This window comes from Theropithecus gelada, chromosome 4 (assembly GCF_003255815.1).
Source record: "Theropithecus gelada isolate Dixy chromosome 4, Tgel_1.0, whole genome shotgun sequence".
NCBI lineage: Eukaryota > Metazoa > Chordata > Mammalia > Primates > Cercopithecidae > Theropithecus > Theropithecus gelada.
The window spans coordinates 15,592,799-15,599,347 of record NC_037671.1 but is presented as its reverse complement, the minus strand read 5'-3'; the positions used below and the strand labels follow the sequence as shown (position 1 = coordinate 15,599,347).

At 39.5% G+C, this 6,549-nt stretch overlaps 1 long non-coding RNA gene across 1 annotated transcript; it reads left to right on the top strand.

Annotated features, from left to right (window-relative positions):
* The first annotated feature begins 3,127 nt into the window (after positions 1–3,127).
* Positions 3,128–5,736, top strand: LOC112622086. Its single transcript, XR_003118937.1, has 2 exons — positions 3,128–3,428; positions 5,014–5,736. It is a non-coding gene; the product is annotated as an uncharacterized LOC112622086 (long non-coding RNA).
* Positions 5,737–6,549: the final 813 nt, after the last annotated feature.

The window sequence follows — 6,549 nt, the reverse complement described above, 5'->3', positions numbered from 1 at the left end:
TTCTTTCCTTTTGGGGGGTAAATATCACCAAACATTTATCCTTTTAAGGAACAACTTTTAGCTTTTTGAAATTTTACTTTCTGTTTCATTTGTTTTTGTACTTATTTCTATTATCTTTTTTTGTTCCTTTCTTTGGGTTTATTGTGCTCTTCTTTGTCAAATTTTTTTAGGTTGGCTATTTAGTTCACTCAATTTTAAGACTTTCCTCTTTTCTAATGTAAGAATTATAAATAATATTTTTTTCTCTGATAACTGTCTTTGTTGCTTCCTATAATTTTTAAATACAGCTTTTTTTTTTTTTTTTAGTGAGAGAGATGGGGTCTTGCTGTGTTGCTGAAGCTGGACATGAACCTCTGGGCTCAAGCGATCCTCCTGTCACAGCCACCTGAGTAGCTGGGACTACAGGCATGCACCACCATGCCAAGCCTAAATATAGCTTTTTTCTTAACTCTAGGTGCATAAACATTGAATAAATAAAGCAATTTGTCCAGGTATTTATTTACATAATCTGATAATGTGTTGAGAGCATTAGGGCATAGAATACAGTTTTCATAATTTCTAATGTACTTAAAAAAAAATCTTAGATATACCTCAAATAAATAACTCCATAATTTCCTTTCCCTCTCAAGTATACATGCCTTACCAGGGTAAAAAAATAAAATTAGCACGTTTAAAATCAGAAAACATTCTTACGCAGGGCCCATGACCTTTTGTATTTATGCTACCTAAAACATAGAGAAGACTGAACGTTATATGTATAGCTAGAAAAACCAAGACTGAATGTGCTTTTAGTTCATCTTCTTTCCAATTAGACACTTCCTCCCTCGCAGGTGGATCCTTTTAGGGGCCCTAGTTTTGGAGCCCAAGAGCTTGGTTTGTTGTAGACTCAACCTCTTAATCAAATGTATCTTTCGCAAGTCATTTAAGGACTTTACAAACTTCAGTTTCCTTATTTTGTTCATTAAAAATCATAATATCAAATTCCTAGAATTTTTCTAAGGATTTAATAAATGTGAAAAAATTATTTAAAATCATACTTCATATTTACAAAGTAAATAATTATTAATTATTGTTCTCCCTATGGTGGTATTTCTCCTCAAATTTTCATACCTTTTTTTTTTTTTCTCATTTGTTTTTCTACTTTCCTACTTCCTCTAGGAAGCTTTCACTTTCCCTCTCTAAATACTGGAAAGGGGTCCTGATCCAGACCACAAGAGAAGGTTCTTGGATCTTGCACAAGAAAGAATTTGAGGTGAGTCCATAGAGCAAAGTGAAAGCAAGTTTATTAAAAAAGTAAAGGAATAAAAGAATGGCGTACATAAGCAGAGCAGCTCTGAGAGCTACTGGTTGTCCATTTTTATAGTTATATCTTGATGATATGCTAAGCAAGGGGTGGATTAATCATGCCTTCTCTTTTTAGACCATATAGGGTAACTTCCTGACATTGCCATGGCATTTGCAAACTATCATGGTGCTGGTGGGAGCGTAGCAGTGAGGACAACCAGAAGTCACTCTTGTCTTGATTGTGTGGGTTTTGGCAGGCTTTTTTACTGCAACCTGTTTTATCAGCAGTGTCTTTATGACCTGTATTTTGTGTAAGCTCCTATCTCATCCTATGACTTAGAATGCCTAACTCACTGAGAATGTAGCCCAGCAAGTCTCAGCCGTATTTTACCCAGCTCCTATTCAAGATGGAGTTGCTCTGGTCCAAACACCCCTGCGTCTTCTGATTTAGAGGCCAAGTTCAATCTTCATAGATGGGAAATCCCCTATAGATCAATTATACATTTAAAGCACCTCTTTTTGCCGAGGAAAAACAAAGGTGCAGGGAATGATTATCCCAATATCTGTAATTGGGGGTGGTAAAATTTCCTAGGAGTTAATGGTAGAGTCAAGACCAAAACAGAGGTTTCAGGACTCTTCTTACCTGATGAGTGACACTTTTAATTTTTATTTACTTAAGTGTTTTGGCCAGTAATTCGCAACCCTTTTTGAGGTAGTTATGCCCATAAGACATCCAACAATGGTCATCTATGAGTCTACTGGAAAAAAATAACACTTTTATTAAAAGGCTTGATGATAGCTATGTGATGTTAGTCTACAGAGTACCTATTAAGTGATGAACCTCAAGATGCCTAAGAATTTAGAAATAAAATAAAATTCAGTCAGTAAAACACAACCCTACATTGCAAAACCAGACATTCAAAAGCTAGTATGGGACACAGAATGTGGCAACTGGATAAAAAGTATTTCATTGTTGTCATTTATTTTGTCTCCCTTGAAGAAACAGTCTCTAATGGCAAGTCACTTGACTTATAAACTAACAGACTTCATTAAATCGATATTGATTGATTGGACATCAGCAGTCACTCACTGAGTTTCATTCAGTCCATCCAACTGAAAACACGGGATATCATGCTTGCCCCTAAGGTGCCATGACTTTGGTACACAACACCTAAATGTCTCCAGAAAGTTCACAGATGCCTGGCTAGCAGCCATCACTCCTAGTGGAAAGGATGCCCAGTACCCAGCTGATTCCATCACGACAGCGTCCTTAACAATAGCTATAGACTATTGCTTGTTTAACCTAGCTTCAGGGACCAACATCATTCACAGAGAGGGAGCAAGCAGGGGTCTGGTCAGTCACGTCCAGCCTGGCGCCTACAAAGAGATTAGGCAAGGCTGTGGAGTAACGTGAGCAGTTTGGGCGTCCACTGTCCGGCTCCAGTATCCCCGAGTCCAGAGGCAACAGGAGTCTCTAGACATTATGCACTGTAGAGAAATCAAAGAATTCGAGAGCAAGGCCCTGGAATGCCTGGCTGCCTCCCAATTCTCTTACGAAGAAACAAATTCCATTGTTGTCTCACTCTCCTTTCCGTACTCTCGAAATCAGCAGTTACTGTACTGCAGCACCTTTCCCTCTCCAAGGAGACTCTCAGCCACAGCAGGAAGCACAGGGATCTTAAAACATAAACTTACAGTGCTCCCCACATTGATCTCCCACATGAACCCATCTCTCTTGTCACGGACTGTGGGCTTCGTGACTTTCTCCATGTGCTGGACTGTTGCGTGGTCACTGTTGCCAGGGACTCTTTGAACTAATCCCAAGCCTATGTCAGAAAAGCCTGTGATCGATTCCCAGTGCCATCCTGAACCACGAGATTGGAATATCGCACCTTTCAACTGCCTGGGCTGATAAACAATACAGCATGTACTCAGCTTCATAAACACTCTGCCTTGTTACAAAGGGCATTGCAAACTCGCCGTGATAGGACTTGACCTTAAAAGCTATAGACAATCTAGCGGAGCACAGACGGTTTCATAAAGTACAATCACTTCCTGGAATTCTTGGGCCAGTGCAGTCGGAGCCGTGCAAATCCTGTTTTCCTTGCATTGTTTCCTGCATGTGAATATCATCAGTCTAGCAGGTCTGTAACCATGGCACTTGTAAATAGCCGAGGGGCGACTTCTGATAAAGGCATACAGTTTTAAGAAGCTTTTTTTTTTTTTTTTTTTTTTTAAAGACAAGCCCAAGTCAAGCTCTACAAATGCCATATAGCAACAACCAAGTTGACAAATGGCAGTTTCTAAAGCACATATATCCAGATCCAGATCCAGATTTGTTTTTAAATCACCAAAGGAAGCCGAATAATTGATGCCCATTGTATTGAGGGTACCGTCAGTTGTTTTTCACTTGTTGTAATGTAAATTTCCACACCAAATCCATAGAGATGGACACTGACTACAATTGCTAGCAATTCTTTCCACAGTATGTTTCCTTTTCCACTGAATGGGGCTGGGAAATTTTAAGTGCTCCGTCCTTCAGTTTCTCCAGCCGGCAAGAGGAAGAGGAAACACCAGTTATTTCTTGGAATGCTTGGTTTAAAACTTACTCTTCAAAAGTTTGACACCACTCTTCCTACTCCAACTTCATCTGGGGCTCCACAGGCTCTTATTTAAGCTTTGAGATGATACAGTGAATGAAACATGTAGTCCCAGCTACTCAGGAGGCTGAGGTGAGAGGATCACCTGAGCCTGGGAGGCAGAGGCTGCTGTGAGCTCTGATTGCGCCACTGCCCTCCAGCCTGGGCAACAGAGTGAGACCCCACCTAAAAACCAACAACAAAGCAAACAAACAAACAAACAAAACAGGGAGACACACACAAATAGACTGCTTTAAGTTTCTGGAAAATCCAAAGATTTTTACTAGATTTACTGCAAATGCCTCAGTATACAAAGTTTCAATTGGCTGAATCAATCCTGATTCTTCCGCCTTGTATATTATTGGAATGTTGGTTGAACTGAAAATGTAAGTTAATATACTTAGCAGATGTAAAATGTGGTGGATATTGGGCTAACTGTCAACAAAAGTGTTTTAGGCTGAGAAGGATATCCTTGGGAGAGAAAGAAAAGAAGAGACTACTCATACAATAGTATGAGACTATTGCTTATGTTTTCATAGAGACTTATGTTTAATTTTTTAAGATTCAGAAGTCTTTCTGAAACTTTAAATTATTTCTTTTTCTCTCTCTCTCTCTTTTTAGAGATGGGGTCTCTTTCTAGCTTTGGCTGGAGTGTAGTGGTGCAATCATGGCTCACTTCAGCCTCAATCTTCCAGGTCAAGTGATCTTCCCGCCTTGACTCCTAAAGTGCTGAGATTGTAGGCGTTAGCCACAGTGCCTCGCATATTTCTATTTCTGAATTTAAAATCAAAATCAGTAACATCTGACCAGTATCTTCACTTGAGTATCAAGGACAAGTTTGACGCCTTTGGGAAAAATTATGTCTCCTATTATGCCAACACATGGTAAACACTAAAAGTTTTAGGATAGTAATTAACAAAATATACCCCGGTTTAATCCTTTCTCTTAAAATAATTAGCAAAAGTATGTTTGATGAGTTGTTTTCTCATGACATATCTTAGAATGATGATCTGCTTTCAAGTCTTCACTTTCCATGAAACTACTCTGTGTTTCAGGTGTCATCTAACTTTTTTTTTTTTTTTTGACAGAGTCTCGCTCTGTCGCCAGGCTGGAGTGCAGTGGGGCAATCTCGGCTTACTGCAACCTCTGCCTCCCACGTTCAAGCGATTCTCCTGCCTCAGCGTCCTGAGTAGCTGGGACTACAGGTGCCCACCACCATGCGCTGTTCATTTTTGTCTTCTTAGTAGAGACGAGGTTTCACCATGTTGGCCAGACTGGTCTCAATCTCTTGACCTCATGATCTGCTGGCCTTGGCCTCCCAAAGTGCTGGGATTATAGGCGTGAGCCACCGTGCCTGGCCCATCGAACTTTTTAATATAGATTGTATGATGTTTTCATTAAAAAAGCTGGGCTCAGAAAGGCTGTATAAAGCCACACAGCCAGCAAGCAGCAGAGTCTGCATTTTAATCCAGACATTCATGGCTTCAAAGCAATGTAATTTAACTCTAACAATGCAATTGAACTAACAACTGACATCAGACACAAATATTCTGAAGAACCTGGAGAAATAGAAAATAATTGGATAGAACTGATGGCTCACGGGCAGAAATATAAATGGCATTGTTCAGCCATGAAGCCATATAATTTCAACGTGACTTTCCTTCTCTATTGTCCTATCTCATTGTCTAGCTTGTAATGTGTTCACAATCATGTCACATGGCTGACTTCCTGCATATTTGGTTTCTTCATGGGAGTTTAGTAATTCCTGATTGATTTAGAGCAATAAAATAAACTAAAATAAATTCTAGTTTTTTCAACTTCCATGCCATAGAAGTGAAAATGTATTTTCACATTGATGTATTTAACCACTTCCCCTGCACGAACTAGTCATATGATGCCAATTCTCGAAGGATCTGACTTCTCTTTACATTTATGTAAGTTCTCTGAGCTCAAGGGTAAGGTAATATACACTTTCCTTGGCAGCCAGCTGGCTCAGAGACATTCTCTGTTGGTTAAAACCACTTCTCTGGGTCCCATTACCATATTGCCTGCAACCTAATAATGCCACACCAAATTCGGCCTTCTGATAAGCATGAGTAACTTCCTCTATAGCCAGAGGGAGGCACATAGCATGACTTTGGAACCAGACTTGGCTTTATATATTATATTTACTTTAGGGGGTAATTCGTTTACGGGCACAGGCAGGGACATAAATACCTCCTTTTCATGAGGGTCCCAGAGGGACAGCAGGCATACAATGTGGCTTCATACCACACAAACAATTCAACATAGAAGACTCCTCCTAGCATAATAAACAACCCACAGTCACCGTGTTCTTGACATTGACAATGCTTTTTAAAGTTAGATCAAAAAGGTGCTTGGGCTTTTTAAAAATGTTTTTAAACTTGGTGTCTGTCTGGACAGGGCAAAAAGTCCTGTCCATCTGTTGGACGCAGTAGACCTGGAAGTCGGATGATTTAAATAAATTGTGCTTGCAGCATTTTGAAGGCATTTTTCCATAGGAGCTACATGGTAAAAAGAAATTATTTTGGGTTTTCGTTCTGTCCATAATGTTTAACCAGTTATAGTTTATATTACTTTTCTTTTGAGAATTAGACTAAACCTG